This window comes from Entelurus aequoreus, linkage group LG27 (genome assembly GCF_033978785.1).
Source record: "Entelurus aequoreus isolate RoL-2023_Sb linkage group LG27, RoL_Eaeq_v1.1, whole genome shotgun sequence".
In the NCBI taxonomy this organism is placed as follows: domain Eukaryota; kingdom Metazoa; phylum Chordata; class Actinopteri; order Syngnathiformes; family Syngnathidae; genus Entelurus; species Entelurus aequoreus.
Genome location: NC_084757.1, coordinates 2,281,118 through 2,302,247, shown reverse-complemented (window position 1 = coordinate 2,302,247; position 21,130 = coordinate 2,281,118). Strand labels below are relative to the sequence as shown.

At 45.1% G+C, this 21,130-nt stretch overlaps 1 pseudogene; it reads left to right on the top strand.

Moving 5' to 3' along the window:
* Positions 1-21,130, top strand: part of LOC133644423 (tumor protein 63-like) — a 145,723-nt pseudogene that overhangs the window by 83,284 nt on the left and 41,309 nt on the right.

Genomic DNA, 21,130 nt, shown 5'->3' with positions numbered 1-21,130 from the left:
GCATAGCATTGAATGAGAATTTTCGTTAGCGACTATAGCGTAGCGTTGAATGACAATTTTCTTTAGTGCCGTTCGTGTGGCATTGAATTAGATTTTTTTTTTGCGACATTATCGTAGCGTTATATTTAAAATTACCGTTAGCGGCGTTAGTATAGTGTTGAATTTGAAATTTGGTTTGCGACGTTTGCATAGCGTTGAATAAAATGTTTTGTTAGCAGCAATAGCGTAGCGTTGACCAATGTATTGTAGCGTTAAATGAGAATTTTCGTCAGCATAGCGTTAAATGAGAATTTTTTGCAAACGACGTTAGCGTAGTGTTGAATTACAATTTTCGTTAGCGACGTTTGCATAGTGTTGAATAAAAATGTTGTTAGCGGCGATAGCGTAGCGTTGAATGAAAATGTTTGTTAGCGACGTTTGCGTAGCTTTGAATTAAAATTTTTGCTAGCAACGTTAGCGTAGCGTTGAAATAGAATTTGAGTTAGCGACGTTTGCATAGCGTTGAATTAGAATTTTTATTAGCGACTATAGCATGGCGTTGAATGAGAATTTTCGTTAGCGACTATAGCATGGCGTTGAATGACAATTTTCGTTAGCGACTAGAGCGTAGCGTTGATTGACAATTTTCTTTAGTGCCCTTCGTGTAACATTGAATTAGATTTTTGTTTTTGCGACGTTAGCGTAGCGTTACCTTATACTCTCTGAGCACTCCCCACAGGAATGCCTTCTCCAAGTCCACAAAGCACATGTAGACTGGTTGGGCAAACTCCCATGCACCCTCAAGGACCCTGCCGAGAGTATAGAGCTGGTCCACAGTTCCACGACCAGGACGAAAACCACACTGTTCCTCCTGAATCCGAGGTTCGACTATCCGGCGTAGCCTCCTCTCCAGTACACCTGAATAGACCTTACCGGGAAGGCTGAGGAGTGTGATTCCACGATAGTTGAAACACACCCTCCGGTTCCCCTTCTTAAAGAGAGGAACCACCACCCCGGTCTGCCAATCCAGAGGTACCGCCCCCGATGTCCACGCGATGTTGCAAAGTCTTGTCAACCAAGACAGCCCCACAGCATCCAGAGCCTTAAGGAACTCCGGGCGGATCTCATCCACCCCTGGGGCCTTGCCACCAAGGAGCTTTTTAACTACCTCGGCAACCTCAGCCCCAGAAATAGGAGAGCCCACCACAGATTCCCCAGGCACTGCTTCCTCATAGGAAGACGTGTTGGTGGGATTGAGGAGGTCTTCGAAGTATTTCCTCCACCGATCCACAACATCCGCAGTCGAGGTCAGCAGAACACCATCCTCACCATACACCGTGTTGATAGTGCACTGCCTCCCCTTCCTGAGGCGGCGGATGGTGGTCCAGAATCACTTCTAAGCCGTCTGGAAGACATTTTCCATGGCTTCCCCGAACTCTTCCCATGTCCGAGTTTTTGCCTCCGTGACCGCTGAAGCCGCACACAGCTTGGCCTGCCGGTACCTGTCCGCTGCCTCAGGAGTCCTATGAGCCAAAAGAACCCGATAGGATTCCTTCTTCAGTTTGACGGCATCCCTCAATGCTGGTGTCCAACAGCGGGTTCTAGGATTACCGCCACGACAGGCACCAACTACCTTGCGGCCACAGCTCCAATCAGCCGCCTCGACAATAGAGGCACGGAACATGGTCCACCCGGACTCAATGTCCAGCACCACCCTCGTGACATGTTCAAAGTTCTTCCGGAGACGGGAATAGAAACTCTCTCTGACAGGAGACTCTGCCAGACGTTCCCAGCAGACCCTCACAATGCATTTGGACCTGCCAGGTCTGTCCGGCATCCTCCCCCACCATCGCAGCCAACTCACCACCAGGTGGTGATCGGTAGAAAGCTCCGCCCCTCTCTTCACCCGAGTGTCCAAAACATGAGACCGCAAATCCGACGACACAACTACAAAGTCGATCATGGAACTGCGGCCTAGGGTGTCCTGGTGCCAAGTGCACATATGGACACCCTTATGCTTGAACATGGTGTTTGTTAAGGACATTCTGTGATGAGCACAAAAGTCCAATAACAAAACACCATTCGGGTTCGGATCCGGGCGGCCATTCTTCCCAATCACGCCTCTCCAGGTTTCACTGCCGCTGCCAACATGAGCGTTGAACGAGGGAATCACCTGGGGGTGCACTCTCCAGTACTCCCTCGAGTGAATCCAAAAAGGGTGGGTACTCTGAGCTGCTGTTTGGTGCATAAGCGCAAACAACAGTCAGGACCCGTCCCCCCCACCCGAAGGCGGAGGGAAGCTACCATCTCGTCCACTGGGTTGAACTCCAACATGCAGGCTCTGAGCCGGGGGGCAACAAGAATTGCCGCCCCAGCCCGTCACCTCTCACTGCCGGCAACGCCAGAGTGGAAAGGAATCCAGCCCCTCTCGAGAGAACTGGTTCCAGAGCCCTTGCTGTGCGTCGAAGTGAGTCCGACTATATCCAGCCGGAACTTCTCCACCTCGCGCACCAGCTCAGGCTCCTTCTCCCCCAGCGAGGTGACGTTATACGTCCCAAGAGCTAGCTTATGTAGCCGAGGATCGCACCGCCAAGTGCCCTGCCTTGGGCTTCCGCCCAGCTCACATCGCACCCGACCTCTATGGGTGGTGAGCCCATCGGAGGGGGGACCCACGTTGCCTCTTCGGGCTGTGCCCGGCCGGACCCCATGGAGACAGGCCCGGCCACCAGGCGCTTGCCATCGTGCACCAACTCCGGGCCTGGCTCCAGAGGGGAGCCCTGGTGACCCGCGTCCGGGCAAGGGAAATCTGGGTCCTTCGATTGTATTGTCTTAGACGTTTGCATAGCGTTGAATGAGAATTTTCGTTAGCATGGCGTTAAATGAGAATTTTGGTTAGCCACGTTAGCGTGGTGTTGAATTAGAACTGTGACTAGCGTGGCGTTGAAGAGAAGGAGCGGCGGTGTAGGCTGCAGGTGTTTGCCGAGGAGAGAAAAAGGAGGACTGGAGACAAGACGAGACACGTCAGGTATGAAGAAGACAAGACGAGACACGTCAGGTATGAAGAAGACAAGACCAGAGGCGCCAGCGGCCGCTTGTCGAAGGTCTGATGTTTGTCACGACTTGACTGCTGCATGCGCCCGCAGCGCCAGAGGAACGCCACAGCTGCGGGCCTGCTGAGACCTGCCTCGCTGCGCAGGAAGCGCGCCCTCTTTCGCCGCTCGCCGGGCATCAGAGTGTCCCGTAGGTGGCGGAGGACGGCGGGCGCGCGCTCGGTCTTCCGGTGTGGCGACCAAGCTCCGCGGCGTGCGACTCCCCCGCCCCCAACCCCCCTCGAAAGGACGCTAATTACACCATGGCGTCCCGCGCTGTTAAAGTTTGTGGCTGCAGGGCGAGGATACTTGTGCTGGGTGTGCGATACTTTGATATCATCTCAACACACTGATGAGATCTTTTTGTGCCTACAGCTACACAAAAGCCTCAGCCTGTAATTATTCTAAACACAACACACACACGCATGCACACCGACACATGCACACACACACACACACACACACACACAACATGCACACAGACACACACACACACATGCACACTGACACATGCACACACACACCACACACACACAACATGCACACATACACACACACACACCACACACACACAACATGCACACAGACACACACACACACACATGCACACTGACACATGCACACACACACCACACACACACAACATGCACGCACACACACACACACACTACACACACACACAACATGCACACATACACACGCATACACACACACACCACACACACACACACACACACAACATGCACACATACACACGCACACACACGCACACACACACCACACACACACAACATGCACACTTACACACACAAAACACGCACACAGACACACACACACACAACACACACAGACACACACGCACGCACATGCACGCACGGGCACACACACACGCACACACACAACATGCACACATACACACACACACCACACACACAACATGCACACGTACACACGCACACACACCACACCCACACAACATGCACACATACACACAAAACATGCACACAGACAAACACACACCACACACACACACAACATGCACACATACACACACCACACACACACAACATGCACACATACACACACACCACACACACACAACATGCACACATACACACACACACACAACATGCACACACACAACATGCACACATACACACGCACACACACACACCACACACACACAACATGCACACATACACACACAAAACACGCACACACACACAACACACACAGACACGCACGCACATGCACGCACGGGCACGCACACACACAACATGCACACTTACACACACACACCTCACACACAACATGCACACGTACACACGCACACACACCACACACACACAACATGCACACATACACACGCACACACACGCACACACACACACCACACACACACAACATGCACACATACACACACAAAACATGCACACAGACACACACACACACCACACACACACACAACATGCACACGTACACACACCACACACACACAACATGCACACATACACACACACACCACACACACACAACATGCACACGTACACACACACACCACACACACACAACATGCACACACACAACATGCACACATACACACGCACACACACACACCACACACACACAACATGCACACATACACACACAAAACACGCACACAGACACACACACACACAACACACACAGACACACATGCACGCACGGGCACACACACACACACACACACGCACACACACACAACATGCACACACATACACACACAAAACATGCACACAAACACACACACACACAACACACACAGACACACACGCACGCACATGCATGCACGGGCACACACACACGCACACACCACACACACACAACATGCACACGTACACTCACACAACACACACACGCCACACACACACACATGCACACACACACAACATGAACACATACACTCACACAATACGCACACACCACACACACACACACACACACACACTTCTGGAGTGCCATGGTGTATCAGCTCATGTCATCCATCTTAGTCGCTCCACTTGTCCAAACTGACATCACAACTACATGCAGCCGATACAGACTCAGATGTGGGTCTATCAGACTTGATATCAGTCTGATACAGGCGTGTAAAGGTGGTGTTCAGCTCAGACGTGGCACACACAACTTGGATCTCTGCTGGAGGCAACTTTTTTATGAGTTGCTTGGAAGTCCCAAGGAGCTTCTAGACTTCTTAAAGGACACTCCAATACACACGTGTGTGCGTGTGTGTGTGTGTGTGTGTGTGTGTGTGTGTGTGTGTGTGTGTGTACGTGTGTGTGTGCGTGTGTGTGTGTGTGTGTGTGTGTGTGTGTGTGTGTGCATGTTGTGTGTGTGTGTGTGTGTGTGTGTGTGTGTGTGCATGTTGTGTGTGTGTGTGTGTGTGTGTGTGTGTGTGTGTGTGTGTGTGTGTGTGTGTGTGTGTGTGTGTGTGTGTGTGTGTGTGTGTGTGTGTGTGTGTCTCCTAGTAAGTGGTAATCACAGTCTTGATTTGAACCCTCCTTTTTGCCTGAAGGCTGAGTCCTGCCAGCAGGTGTTGCAGCCAACCTTCTCTCCTGCTTGTTTTTGTGCCGACTGCCTGGTAAACATCTCACTTCTAGCAGGGTTAGGTTGGAGTTAGGGTTAGGGTAAGGATGGATTTAGGGTAAGGATGGAGTAAGGGTTAGGTTGGAGTTAGGGCTAGGATGGAGTAAGGGTTAGGTTGGAGTTAGGGTTGGGTTAGAGTTAGGGTAAGGTTGGAGTTAGGGTTAGGTTAGAGTTAGGTTGGAGTTAGAGTTAGGGTTATGTTGGAGTTAGGATTAGGTTGGAGTTACGGTAAGGATGGAGTTAGGGTTAGGTTGTAGTTAAGGTAAGGATGGAGTGAGAGTTAGGTTGGAGTTAGGGTAAGGATGGAGTTAGGGTTAGGCTGTAGTTAGGGTAAGGATAGAGTGAGGGTTAGGTTGGAGTTAGGGTAACGATGGAGTTAGGGTTAGGTTGGAGTTAGGGTAAGGACAGAGTGAGGGTTAGGTTGGAATTAGGGTAACGATGGAGTTAGGGTAAGGATGGAACTAGGTTAGGTTGGTTCGGTTGGAGTTAGGGTAAGGATGGAGTTAGAGTTAGATTGGAGTTAGAGTTAGGGTTATGTTGGAGTTAGGATTAGGTTGGAGTTACGGTAAGGATGGAACTAGGGTTCGGTTAGAGTTAGGGTAAGGATGGAGTTAGAGTTAGATTGGAGTTAGAGTTAGGGTTATGTTGGAGTTAGGATTAGGTTGGAGTTACGGTAAGGATGGAGTTAGGGTTAGGATGGAACTAGGGTTCGGTTGGAGTTAGGGTAAGGATGGAGTTAGGATTAGATTGGAGTTAGAGTTAGGGTTATGTTGGAGTTAGGATTAGGTTGTAGTTAGAGTAAGGATGGAGGGAGAGTTAGGTTGGAGTTAGGGTTAGGCTGTAGTTAGGGTAAGGATAGAGTGAGGATTAGGTTGGAGTTAGGGTAACGATGGAGTTAGGGTTAGGTTGTAGTTAGGGTAAGGACATAGTGAGGGTTAGGTTGGAGTTAGGGTAAGGATGGAGTTAGAGTTAGATTGGAGTTAGAGTTAGGGTTATGTTGGAGTTAGGATTAGGTTGGAGTTACGGTAAGGATGGAGTTAGGGTTAGGATGGAACTAGGGTTCGGTTGGAGTTAGGGTAAGGATGGAGTTAGGATTAGATTGGAGTTAGAGTTAGGGTTATGTTGGAGTTAGGATTAGGTTGTAGTTAGAGTAAGGATGGAGTGAGAGTTAGGTTGGAGTTAGGGTTAGGCTGTAGTTAGGGTAAGGATAGAGTGAGGGTTAGGTTGGAGTTAGGGTAAGCACGGAGTGAGGGTTAGGTTGGAGTTAGGGTAACGATGGAGTTAGGGTAAGGATGGAACTAGAGTTCGGTTGGAGTTAGGGTAAGGATGGAGTTAAGGTTCGATTGGAGTTAGGATTAGGATGGAGTTAGGGTAAGGATGGAGTTAGGGTTTGCTTGATGTTAGGGTAGGGATGGAGTTAGGGTTAGGTTGGAGTTAGGGTTAGGATGGAGTTAGGGTAAGGGTGGAACTAGGGTTCGGTTGGAGTTAGGGTTAGGATGGAGTTAGGGTAAGGTTGGAACTAGGGTTCGGTTGGAGTTAGGGTCAGGACGGAGTTAGGGTAAAGATGGAGTTAAAGTTTGGTTGGAGTTAGGGTAAGGATGGAGTTAGGATTAGGATGGAGTTATGGTAAGAATGGAGGTAGGGTTAGGATGGAGTTAGGGTAAGGATGGAGTTAGGGTTCGCTTGGAGTAAGGGTAAGGATGGAGTTAGGGTTAGGTTGGAGTTAGGGTTAGGGTTAGGATGGAGTTAGGGTAAGGGTGGAACTAGGGTTCGGTTGGAGTTAGGGTCAGGATGGAGTTAGGGTAAAGATGGAGTTAAGGTTCGGTTGGAGTTAGGGTAAGGATGGAGTTAGGGTAATCATGGAGTTAGGATTAGGATGGAGTTAGGGTAAGGATGGAGTTAGAGTTAGGTTGGAGTTAGGGTTAGGATGGAGTTAGGGTAAAGATGGGGTTAAAGTTCGGTTGGAGTTAGGGTAAGGATGGAGTTAGGATTAGGATGGAGTTATGGTAAGAATGGAGGTAGGGTTAGGATGGAGTTAGGGTAAGGATGGATTTAGGGTAAGGATGGAGTTAGTGTAAGGATGGAGTTAAGGTTAGGTTGTAATTAGGGTAAGGATGGAGTTAGGGTTAGGTTGGAGTTAGGGTAAGGATGGAGTTAGGGTTATAAATGGTGGTAGTGTTATAAATGGTAATAAAGGGGTTATAAATGGTGATAATATACCAGTAGTGTTATAAATGGTAATAAAGGGGTTATAAATGGTGATAATATACCAGTAGGGTTATAAATGGTAATAACGTGTGTTAGTTGTCAGCTAGTTGCAACAGACAAGCACAATGTAGCATCCTAGCTAGCAGCCAACACAACATTTGTCAACTGTTGAGAGCGACCCATTATTTTTGCTGCTAAGTGAGAGATTATCATCACACCTCAACATCTCTAACATGTAAATACAAATATGTCCTGTCAACTTGGTCTGATGAGCCGTCGCCATAGCAACCGCCCTCTGCTCCCCCGCAGTACTCCACGGAGCTGAAGAAGCTCTACTGTCAGATCGCCAAGACCTGTCCCATCCAGATCAAAGTCATGACCACGCCCCCGCAGGGCGCCGTCATCCGCGCCATGCCCGTCTACAAGAAGGCGGAGCACGTGACGGAGGTGGTCAAACGCTGCCCCAACCACGAGCTGAGCCGCGAGTTCAACGACGGTACGCCCATTGATTGATTGATGGATTGATGGATGGATTGATTGATTGATTGATTGATACTCCCATCAGGTCAAATAGCGCCCCCCAGTCACCTGATCAGGGTGGAGGGCAACAGCCACGCCCAGTATGTGGAGGACACCATCACTGGGAGGCAGAGCGTGCTGGTGCCCTACGAGCCCCCCCAGGTGTGTTACACCATCACTTGTCCCCCTTTTGCTATTCCATTAACTGTTAGCATGTTAGCATAGCACTGTTAGCATGTTAGCTTTTAGGTAGCAAACTTTGTAGGTATACACCTTAGTGTTATATGTTGGTATTCCATTAACTGTTAGCATGTTTGCATAGCACTGTTAGCGTGTTAGCTTTTAGGTAGCAAACTTTGTAGGTATACAACTTAGTGTTATATGTTGTATTCCATTAACTGTTAGCATGTTTGCATAGCACTGTTAGCATGTTACCTTTTTTATAGCAAACTTTGTAGGTATACACCTTAGTGTTATATGTTGGTATTCCATTAACTGTTAGCATGTTTGCATAGCACTGTTAGCATGTTAGCTTTTAGGTAGCAAACTTTGTAGGTATACACCTTAGTGTTATATGTTGTATTCCATTAACTGTTAGCATGTTTGCATAGCACTGTTAGCATGTTACCTTTTTTATAGCAAACTTTGTAGGTATACACCTTAGTGTTATATGTTGGTATTCCATTAACTGTTAGCATGTTTGCATAGCACTGTTAGCATGTTAGCTTTTAGGTAGCAAACTTTGTAGGTATACACCTTAGTGTTATATGTTGTATTCCATTAACTGTTAGCATGTTTGCATAGCACTGTTAGCATGTTAGTTTTTTTATAGCAAACTTTGTAGGTATACAACTTAGTGTTATATGTTGGTATTCCATTAACTGTTAGCATGTTTGCATAGCACTGTTAGCATGTTAGCTTTTTTATAGCAAACTTTGTAGGTATACAACTTAGTGTTATATGTTGGTATTCCATTAACTGTTAGCATGTTTGCATAGTACTGTTAGCATGTTAGCTTTTAAGTAGCAAACTTTGTAGGAATACACCTTAGTGTTATATGTTGGTATTCCATTAACTGTTAGCATGTTTGCATAGCACTGTTAGCGTGTTAGCTTTTAGGTAGCAAACTTTGTAGGTATACACCTTAGTGTTATATGTTGGTATTCCATTAACTGTTAGCATGTTTGCATAGCACTGTTAGCATGTTAGCTTTTAGGTAGCAAACTTTGTAGGTATACACCTTAGTGTTATATGTTGGTATTCCATTAACTGTTAGCATGTTTGCATAGCACTGTTAGCGTGTTAGCTTTTAGGTAGCAAACTTTGTAGGTATACACCTTAGTGTTATATGTTGGTATTCCATTAACTGTTAGCATGTTTGCATAGCACTGTTAGCATGTTAGCTTTTTATGGCAAACTTTGTAGGTATACAACTTAGTGTTATATGTTGGTATTCCATTAACTGTTAGCATGTTTGCATAGTACTGTTAGCATGTTAGCTTTTAGGTAGCAAACTTTGTAGGTATACACCTTAGTGTTATATGTTGATATTCCATTAACTGTTAGCATGTTTGCATAGCACTGTTAGCATGTTAGCTTTTTTATAGCAAACTTTGTAGGTATACACCTTAGTGTTATATGTTGGTATTCCATTAACTGTTAGCATGTTTGCATAGCACTCTTAGCATGTTAGCTTTTCTACCTCATTTTGCTCATATTTTTGGTTACCTTACACTATCTGGCTAGCGTGCTAACTGTTAGCATTTCAATTCAGTTTTGGCTCTTCAGCATTGACACAAATTGACTAGGAAATGGCATTTTGGTTTGCCAGTCTGTGACCCTCAGTGGAAAAAGTTAGGGCGCCCCTCGGGCACCTTTGTCCTGATCTGCACTAAAGGTGTTCCTGTTTCCTGGCAGGTGGGCACAGAGTTCACCACCATCTTGTACAACTTCATGTGTAACTCCAGCTGTGTTGGCGGCATGAACCGCCGGCCCATCCTCATCATCGTCACCTTGGAGACCAGAGAGTAGGTCACCTGCTCCACGCCGCCTCCGTCGCCGCTGTTGATGTTTTGCTTTGTCTTCCGCGTGCCAGCGGTCAGGTGTTGGGCCGCCGCTGCTTCGAGGCTCGGATCTGCGCCTGCCCGGGCCGAGACCGCAAGGCGGACGAGGACAGCATCCGCAAGCAGCACATCACCGACACCACAAAGACAAGTGACGGTACGAAGCGCCGTAAGTAGAGCTGGGGGACGGTGACGGGCTGTCCAACTTTACCTGTCCAACTTTACCTGTCCAACTTTACCTGTCCAACTTTACCTGTCCAACTTTACCTGTCCAACTTTACCTGTCCAACTTTACCTGTCCAACTTTACCTGTCCAACTTTACCTGTCCACCTTTACCTGTCCACCTTTACCTGTCCAACTTTACCTGTCCAACTTTACCTGTCCAACTTTACCTGTCCACCTTTACCTGTCCAACTTTACCTGTCCACTTCTACCTGTCCACCTTTACCTGTCCAACTTTACCTGTCCAACTTTACCTGTCCACCTTTACCTGTCCAACTTTACCTGTCCAACTTTACCTGTCCACCTTTACCTGTCCAACTTTACCTGTCCACTTCTACCTGTCCACCTTTACCTGTCCAACTTTACCTGTCCAACTTTACCTGTCCACCTTTACCTGTCCAACTTTACCTGTCCACCTTTACCTGTCCAACTTTACCTGTCCAACTTTACCTGTCCAACTTTACCTGTCCAACTTTACCTGTCCAACTTTACCTGTCCACTTCTACCTGTCCAACTTTACCTGTCCAACTTTACCTGTCCCACTTTACCTGTCCACTTCTACCTGTCCACTTCTACCTGTCCAACTTTACCTGTCCCACTTTACCTGTCCCACTTTACCTGTCCACTTCTACCTGTCCAACTTTACCTGTCCACCTTTACCTGTCCCACTTCTACCTGTTCAACTTTACCTGTCCACTTCTACCTGTCCCACTTTACCTGTCCACTTCTACCTGTCCCACTTCTACCTGTCCCACTTTACCTGTCCACTTCTACCTGTCCAACTTTACCTGTCCCACTTTACCTGTCCACTTCTACCTGTCCACTTCTACCTGTCCAACTTTACCTGTCCCACTTCTACCTGTCCACTTCTACCTGTCCACTTCTACCTGTCCCACTTTACCTGTCCACTTCTACCTGTCCCACTTTACCTGTCCACTTCTACCTGTCCAACTTTACCTGTCCCACTTTACCTGTCCACTTCTACCTGTCCACTTCTACCTGTCCAACTTTACCTGTCCCACTTTACCTGTCCACTTCTACCTGTCCCACTTCTACCTGTTCAACTTTACCTGTCCACTTCTACCTGTCCCACTTTACCTGTCCACTTCTACCTGTCCCACTTTACCTGTCCACTTCTACCTGTCCCACTTCTACCTGTCCCACTTTACCTGTCCACTTCTACCTGTCCCACTTTACCTGTCCACTTCTACCTGTCCCACTTCTACCTGTTCAACTTTACCTGTCCACTTCTACCTGTCCCACTTTACCTGTCCACTTCTACCTGTCCCACTTCTACCTGTCCCACTTTACCTGTCCACTTCTACCTGTCCCACTTTACCTGTCCACTTCTACCTGTCCAACTTTACCTGTCCCACTTTACCTGTCCACTTCTACCTGTCCACTTCTACCTGTCCAACTTTACCTGTCCCACTTCTACCTGTCCACTTCTACCTGTCCACTTCTACCTGTCCCACTTTACCTGTCCACTTCTACCTGTCCCACTTTACCTGTCCACTTCTACCTGTCCAACTTTACCTGTCCCACTTTACCTGTCCACTTCTACCTGTCCACTTCTACCTGTCCACTTCTACCTGTCCCACTTCTACCTGTCCACTTCTACCTGTCCCACTTTACCTGTCCACTTCTACCTGTCCACTTCTACCTGTCCACTTCTACCTGTCCCACTTTACCTGTCCACTTCTACCTGTCCACTTCTTACCTGTCCACTTCTACATGTCCAACTTTACCTGTCCACTTCTACCTGTCCACTTCTACCTGTCCCACTTTACCTGTCCACTTCTACCTGTCCACTTCTTACCTGTCCACTTCTACCTGTCCACTTCTACCTGTCCAACTTTACCTGTCCACTTCTACCTGTCCACTTCTACCTGTCCCACTTTACCTGTCCACTTCTACCTGTCCACTTCTTACCTGTCCACTTCTACATGTCCAACTTTACCTGTCCACTTCTACCTGTCCACTTCTACCTGTCCCACTTTACCTGTCCACTTCTACCTGTCCACTTCTTACCTGTCCACTTCTACCTGTCCACTTCTACCTGTCCAACTTTACCTGTCCACTTCTACCTGTCCAACTTTACTTGTCCAGTTCTACCTGCCGAACTTTACATGTCTAACTTTACCCATTTAACTTTACCCGTCTAACTTTACCTATCTAACTTTACCTGTCCAGTTCTACCTGTCGTACTTTACCTGCTGAGCTTTACCTGCTGCACTCTACCCGTCGAGCTCTACCTGCCGAGCTTTACCTAGTGCACGTTACCAGCCGAGCTCTACCTGCCGAGCTTTACCTAGTGCACGTTACCAGCCGAGCTCTACCTGCCGAGCTTTACCTAGTGCACGTTACCAGCCGAGCTCTACCTGCGGCTGGTTCCCTGCTGTGGCGTAGACCCGCCCACACTCACCTGGTGCTCTCCTCCTTGCAGCGTTCCGCCAGGTGTCACACGGCATTCAGATGTCGGCCATCAAGAAGAGGAGATCCAGCGATGAGGAAGTCTTTTGTTTGCCGGTGAGTACAAGCCCCGCCTCCCGACGTCACATGACCGTTTGCCGCCCCCCCCCTGACCGCCATCTTCTGTCGCTTCCTGTCAGATCAAAGGGCGTGAAATTTACGAGATTCTGGTGAAGATCAAAGAGTCTTTGGAGCTGATGCAGCTTCTGCCACAACACACCATCGAGTCGTATCGACAGCAGCAGCAGAACCTTCTGCAGAAGCAGTGAGTACCACCACTCTTTAATGGGTGTATCATATCTGATACAAGGGTTTACCTTCTCTATGTCGCCACACAATCACAAGCCAGGGTGTATCATCTCTGATACAAGGGTTTACCTTCTCTATGTCGCCACACAATCACAAGCCAGGGTGTATCATATCTGATACAAGGGTTTACCTTCTCTATGTCGCCACGCAATCACAAGCCAGGGTGTATCATCTCTGATACAAGGGTTTACCTTCTCTATGTCGCCAGGTAGGAGGTTGAGGGGATACTAGGTCCTTGAGGTAGGAGGTTGAAGGGAGACTAGGTCCTTGAGGTAGAAGGTTGAGGGGATACTAGGTCCTTGAGGTAGGAGGTTGAGGGGAGACTAGGTCCTTGAGGTTGAGGGAAAACTAGGTCCTTGAGGTAGGAGGTTGAGGGGAGACTAGGTCCTTGAGGTAGGAGGTTGAGGGGAGACTAGGTCCTTGAGGTTGAGGGAAAACTAGGTCCTTGAGGTAGGAGGTTGAGGGGAGACTAGGTCCTTGAGGTAGGAGGTTGAGGGGAGACTAGGTCCTTGAGGTTGAGGGAAAACTAGGTCCTTGAGGTAGGAGGTTGAGGGGAGACTAGGTCCTTGAGGTAGGAGGTTGAGGGGAGACTAGGTCCTTGAGGTAGGAGGTTGAGGGGAGACTAGGTCCTTGAGGTTGAGGGAAAACTAGGTCCTTGAGGTAGGAGGTTGAGGGGAGACTAGGTCCTTGAGGTAGGAGGTTGAGGGGAGACTAGGTCCTTGAAATCGGAGGTTGAGGGGAAACTAGGTCCTTGAGGTAGGAGATTGAGGGGAGACTAGGTCCTTGAGGTAGGAGGTTGAGGGGAAACTAGGTCCTTGAGGTAGGAGGTTGAGGGGAAACTAAGTCCTTGAGGTAGGAGTTTGAGGGGAAACTAGGTCCTTGAGGTAGGAGGTTGAGGGGAGACTAGGTCCTTGAGGTAAGAGGTTGAGGGGAGACTAGGTCCTTGAAATCGGAGGTTGAGGGGAAACTAGGTCCTTGAGGTAGGAGGTTGAGGGGAAACTAGGTCCTTGAGGTAGGAGGTTGAGGGGAAACTAAGTCCTTGAGGTAGGAGTTTGAGGGGAAACTAGGTCCTTGAGGTAGGAGGTTGAGGGGATACTAGGTCCTTGAGGTAGGAGGTTGAGGGGATACTAGGTCCTTGAGGTAGGAGGTTGAGGGGAGACTAGGTCCTTGAGGTAGGAGGTTGAGGGGAAACTAGGTCCTTGAGGTAGGAGGTTGAGGGGATACTAGGTCCTTGAGGTAGGAGGTTGAGGGGATACTATGTCCTTGAGGTAGGAGGTTGAGGGGATACTAAGTCCTTGAGGTAGGAGGTTGAGGGGAGACTAGGTCCTTGAGGTTGGAGGTTGAGGGGATACTAGGTCCTTGAGGTAGGAGGTTGAGGGGATACTAAGTCCTTGAGGTAGGAGGTTGAGGGGATACTAAGTCCTTGAGGTAGGAGGTTGAGGGGATACTAAGTCCTTGAGGTAGGAGGTTGAGGGGATACTAAGTCCTTGAGGTAGGAGGTTGAGGGGATACTAGGTCCTCGAGGTTGGAGGTTGAGGGGATACTAGGTCCTTGATGTTTGCGCACTCTCGTCAGTATCTTTGCTGTGCTGTTTTGGATGTACTGCAGTTTTTTTAGGCTCTTTTTTAGGCTCTTTTTGGGGACCCTGACAAGAAGTGCGTTGCAGTAATAATAATTCCGTTGACTGCATTGTAAGTGTAAAGTGCAACACTAATAAAATCTATTATTATTACTTTTGACGGCGTTTATTTACGAGTCAGAAAACGTATGTCTTGTAATGATAGACATTTTTTAAAAAGTGCAGTTCCAAAAAAAAAAGGCCTGCAAGTTGAGTGAGTAATCTGTGTCTTCACTGCCCTCTTGTGGCCTCCTGCAGTATTGCACCTTCTCCTATTTCCCTTTCCTTATCCTGTCCTCTCTGCTTCCTCCCGGCAGTCTGATCCAGACTCGCCTGGCCAGTCACCTTCTGGAGCCTGCAGCCTCCTCCTGAACCTTCCTCCTTCCTCCTCCTCCTTCCTCTTTCATGGCCTCTCTGAGGACGTCACGCCCCCTGCTGGACTCTTTGTCTCCTAGCGTGTGTTTGCATGTCCCGAGTGCGTGGTCAGAGCTGGACTCGCCGAGCCTTTTATTGTGAAGGAGGGAAATGCTGGTCATGTGACTGCAGGCAGTTTCTTCCTCCTCCTCCCGTCTGTTTGAAACAGATCCTTCGTGGCTCTTAATAAAATAGATTTGCTCCTCCTGGTTGTTGTTTCTTGTCATTAAACGCCCCGCCCCCTCCGCAGGACGTCGATGGCGCCGCAGCCCAGCTTCGGCCCCAGCTCGCCGACACACAACAAAGTCAACAAGCTGCCGTCCGTCAGTCAGCTGATCAACCCCCAGCAGCGCAACACGCTCACCCCGTCCGCCATGTCCGGCGGTCTGACTGACAGTAAGTGGCACCCCGCCTACCTCTCGCACTTCCTCTTTTAGTCAGGCCACGCCCCCCTCCCTCGCACCCCCCGCCCACTTTAAAAACTGCGAAAACGCCCCCCGATAGTCGGCTTTAAAAAAAAAAAAAAAGTCAAAGGCTGACCGCCGCTGCTTTTGTCTCTGCAGTGACTCCCATGATGGGCACTCACATGCCAATGGGCGCTGACATGAGTTCACTGAGCCCCTCCCACGCCCTGCAGCCCCAGCTGCCCCTGGTGCCCTCACACTGTACCCCCCCTCCTCCGTACCCCATGGACAGCAGCATCTCCAGGTACCCAGCCACCTAAAACCCAAACTAGCTCTCACAACAACAGAAAAAACCACAAGAAATTACTTTAAAACGTGTAAAAAAAAAAAAACAAAAGCAGTGAAGTTGTCACGTTGTGTAAAGGTAAATAAAAAGAGAATACAACAAATCCTGCAAAGACAAGATATTTCATGTTCACACTGACAAACTGAGGGTTTTTGTGCAAATAATCATAAACTTGGAATTTAATGGCAGCAACACAATGCAAGAAAGGCATTTTCACCACTGTGTTACATGGCCTTTCCTTTTAACAACACCCAGTAAAGGTTTGGGAACTGAGGAGACACATTTAAGTTGTTCAACAGTCTCCCTTCTCATATTTTAGCCTTCACACATTTCCAATGTCTGGACTACAGGCAGGCCAGTCTAGTACCCGCACTCTTTTACTATGACTGTTGTAACACCTGGCTTGGCATTGTCTTGCTGAAATAAGCAGGGGCGTCCATGATAACGACATATGTTGCTCCAAAAGCTGTATGTACCTTTCAGCATTAATGGTGCCTTCACAGATGTGTAAGTTACCCATGTCTTGGCCACTAATACACCCCCATACCATCACACATGCTGCCTTTTACACTTTCACCCTAGAACAGTCCGGATGGTTCTTTTCCTTTTTGGTTTTCAAATGTGGACTCGTCAGACCACGGAACACTTTTCCACTTTGTACAAGTCCATCTTAGATGAGCTCGGGCCCAGCGATGCCGGCGGCGTTTCTGGGTGTTGTTGATAAATGGCTTTGGCTTTGCATAGTAGAGTTTTAACTTGCACTTCCAGATGTAGCGACCAACTGTAGTTACTGACAGTGGGTTTCTGAAGTGTTCATGTGGAGATATCCTTTACACACTGATGTCGCCTTTTTTGATGCAGTACCGCCTGAGGGGTCCAAGGTGTGTAATATCATGGCTTACGTGCAGTGATTTCTCCAGATTGTCTGAACCTTTTGATGATATCACGGAGCGTAGATGGTGAAATCCCTAAATTCCTTGCAATAAGCTGGTTGAGAAATGTTGTTCTTAAATAATTTGCTCAGGCATTTGTTGACAAAGTGGTGACCCTCGCCCCCGTCCTTGTTTGTGAACGACTGAGCATTTCATGGAAGCTGCTTTTATACCCAATCATGGCACCCACCTGTTCCCAATTAGCCTGTTCACCTGTGGGACGTTCCAAATAAGTCTTTGATGAGCATTCCTCAACTTTCTCACTCTTTTTTGCCACTTGTGCCAGCTTTTTTGAAACATGTTGCAGGCATCAAATTCCAAATGAGCTAATATTTGCAAACAATAACAAAGTTTGTCAGTGTGAACATGAAATATCTTGTCTTTGCAGTCTATTCAATTGAATATAAGTTGACAAGGATTTGTTGTATTCTCTTTTTATTTACCTTTTACACAACGTAACTACTTCCCTGCTTGGTAGTTAGTACAGCAGTGACTACTTCCCTGCTTGGTAGTTAGTACACAAGGTGACTACTTCCCTGCTTGGTAGTTAGTACACCAGTGACTACTTCCCTGCTTGGTAGTTAGTATACAAGGTGACTAGTTCCCTGCTTGGTAGTTAGTACAGCAGTGACTAGTTCCCTGCTTGGTAGTTAGTACACAACGTGACTAGTTCCCTGCTTGGTAGTTAGTATACAAGGTGACTAGTTCCCTGCTTGGTAGTTAGTACACAAGGTGACTAGTTCCCTGCTTGGTAGTTAGTACACAAGGTGACTAGTTCCCTGCTTGGTAGTTAGTACACAAGGTGACTAGTTCCCTGCTTGGTAGTTAGTACACAAGGTGACTAGTTCCCTGCTTGGTAGTTAGTGAGTGGTGAAGCTGCTGCGTGGCAAAGAAGGATGTTTTCTGACGTGAGCATCCAAAGATTCCATTCAAGCTGATGCTGGTTGTGTAATATTTAACTTATTTAACTTAGTATGTGACTTTTTGAAAAGGGCTTGCAGGTTAGAGAGTTGTGGTTACAAGGAGATGTCCTGAAACAAAATAGATTGTGCAATGAAATAAAAGTGTATAAATATAAACATATTTTGTTTTCAATCACACATTTGGAATCAAGCGGAAGTGATTCAGATGTAAACACCTTCTTTGGCCAGCGAACATTCCATTCCTCTTCCATGCCAGCTCACTGGGAACTAAACTAAACTAAACTAAACTAAACTAAGATCCTTCTGCTTGATGGACATGACTAAAAAAAAAATGATTCTCAGGAGAAAAAACTGTACAGATTTTTGTAAATGATTCATCCATTTAGAATTGAAATGAATAAAAATCCATTCACAAAATATTAGGAGCGTGAATCTTTGGCCACTTAATCATCTGTTTGGATTCCTGCGCTGACTAGTTAGATGATGTATTACTAGTACGGTGTCAATACTAGTTAGATTATATATTACTAGTTTAGTAGTAATACTAGTTCAATGATCTATTACTGGTATAGTATCAATACTAGTTAGATTATGTATTACTAGTATTGCATCAATACTAGTTAGATGATGTATTACTAGTACTGTGTCAATACTAGTTAGATGATCTATTACTAGTACTGTGTCAATACTAGTTAGATGATGTATTACTAGTACAGTGTCAATACTAGTTAGATTATATATGACTAGTTTAGTAGTAATACTAGTTCAATTATCTATTACTAGTATAGTATCAATACTAGTTAGATTACGTATTACTAGTATTGCGTCAATACTAGTTAGATGATGTATTACTAGTACTGTGTCAATACTAGTTAGATTGTGTATTACTAGTTTAGTAGTAATACTAGTTCGATGATCTATTACTAGTATAGTATCAATAATAGTTAGATGATGTATTACTAGTACTGTGTCAATACTAGTTAGATTATATATTACTAGTTTAGTAGTGATACTAGTTCAATGATCTATTACTAGTATAGTATAAATACTAGTTAGATTATGTATTACTAGTATAGTATCAATACTAGTTAGATGATGTATTACTAGTACTGTGTCAATACTAGTTAGATTATATATTACTAGTTCAGTAGTACTACTAGTTCAATGATCTATTACTAGTATAGTATCAATACTAGTTAGATTATGTATTACTAGTATTGCGTCAATACTAGTTAGATTATGTATTACTATTACTGTGTCAATACTAGTTAGATGATCTATTACTAGTACTGTGTCAATACTAGTTAGATTATCTATTACTAGTTTAGTAGTAATACTAGTTAGATTATATATTACTAGTATAATATAAGTACTAGTTAGATTATGTATTACTAGTACTGTGTAAATACTAGTTAGATTATGTATTACTAGTACAGTATCAATGCTAGTTAGATTATTTATTACTAGTACAGTATTAATACTAGTTAGATGGTTTATTACTAGTATAGTATTAATACTAGTATAGTATCAATACTAGTTACATGATTTATTACTAGTACTGTGTAAATACTAGTTAGATTATGTATTACTAGTACTGTGTAAATACTAGTTAGATGATGTATTACTAGTACAGTATCAATACTAGTTAGATTATGTATTACTAGTACTGTGTAAATACTAGTTAGATGATGTATTACTAGTACAGTATCAATACTAGTTAGATTATGTATTACTAGTACTGTGTAAATACGAGTTAGATTATGTAATACTAACGTAGTATTAATACTAGTTAGATTATTTATTACTAGTACAGCATCAATACTAGTTAGATGATGTATTACTGGTACAGTATTAATACTTGTTAGATGATGTATTACTAGTACAGTATCAATACTAGTTAGAATATTTATTACTAGTACAATATCAATACTATTTTGATGATTTATTACTAGTACCGTATCAATACTAGATGATTTATTACCAGTACAGTATCAATACTAATTAGATGATTTATTACTAGTACCGTATCAATACTAGATGATGTATTACTAGTAAAGTATCAATACTAGATTATTTATTACCAGTACAGTATCAATACTAATTAGATGATTTATTACTAGTACCATATGAATACTATTTTGATGATTTTTTACTAGTACAGTAGCAATACTAAATTATATATTACTAGTAAAGTATCATTACTAGATGATTTATTACCTGTACATTATCAATACTATTTTGATGATGTATTCCTAGTACAGTATCAATACTAGATTATTTATTACTAGTACAGTATGAATACCATTTTGATGATTTATTACTGGTACAATATCAATACTAGATGTATCATGTGAACAGTATTAATACTAGTTAGATTATTTATTACTCGTACAGTATCAATACTATTTTGATGATTTATTACTAGTACAGTATCAATACTAGGTGATGTATTACTAGTAACATATCAATACTAGATTATGTATTACCAGTACAGTATCAATACTAGTTAGATGATGTATTACTAGTACAGTATTAATACTATGATGATGATGTAATACTAGTACAGTATCAATACTAGATGATTTATTACTAGTACAGTATTAATGCTAGTTAGATGATTTATTACTAGTACAGTATCAATACTTTGTTGATGATGTATTACTAGTACAGTATCAATACTAGATGATTTATTACTAGTACAGTATAAATACTAGATGATGTATTACTTGTACAGTATTAATGCTAGTTAGATGATTTATTACTAGTACAGTATCAATGCTAGTTAAATGGTGTATTACTTGTACAGTATCAATGCTAGATTATTTATTACAAGTACAGTATCAATACTAGATGATGTATTACTAGTACTGTGTCAATACTAGTTAAATTATGTATTACTAGTACAGTATCAATACTAGTTAGATGATTTATTACTAGTACAGTATCAATACTAGATGATGTATTACTTGTACAGTATTAATGCTAGTTAGATTGTTTATTACTAGTACA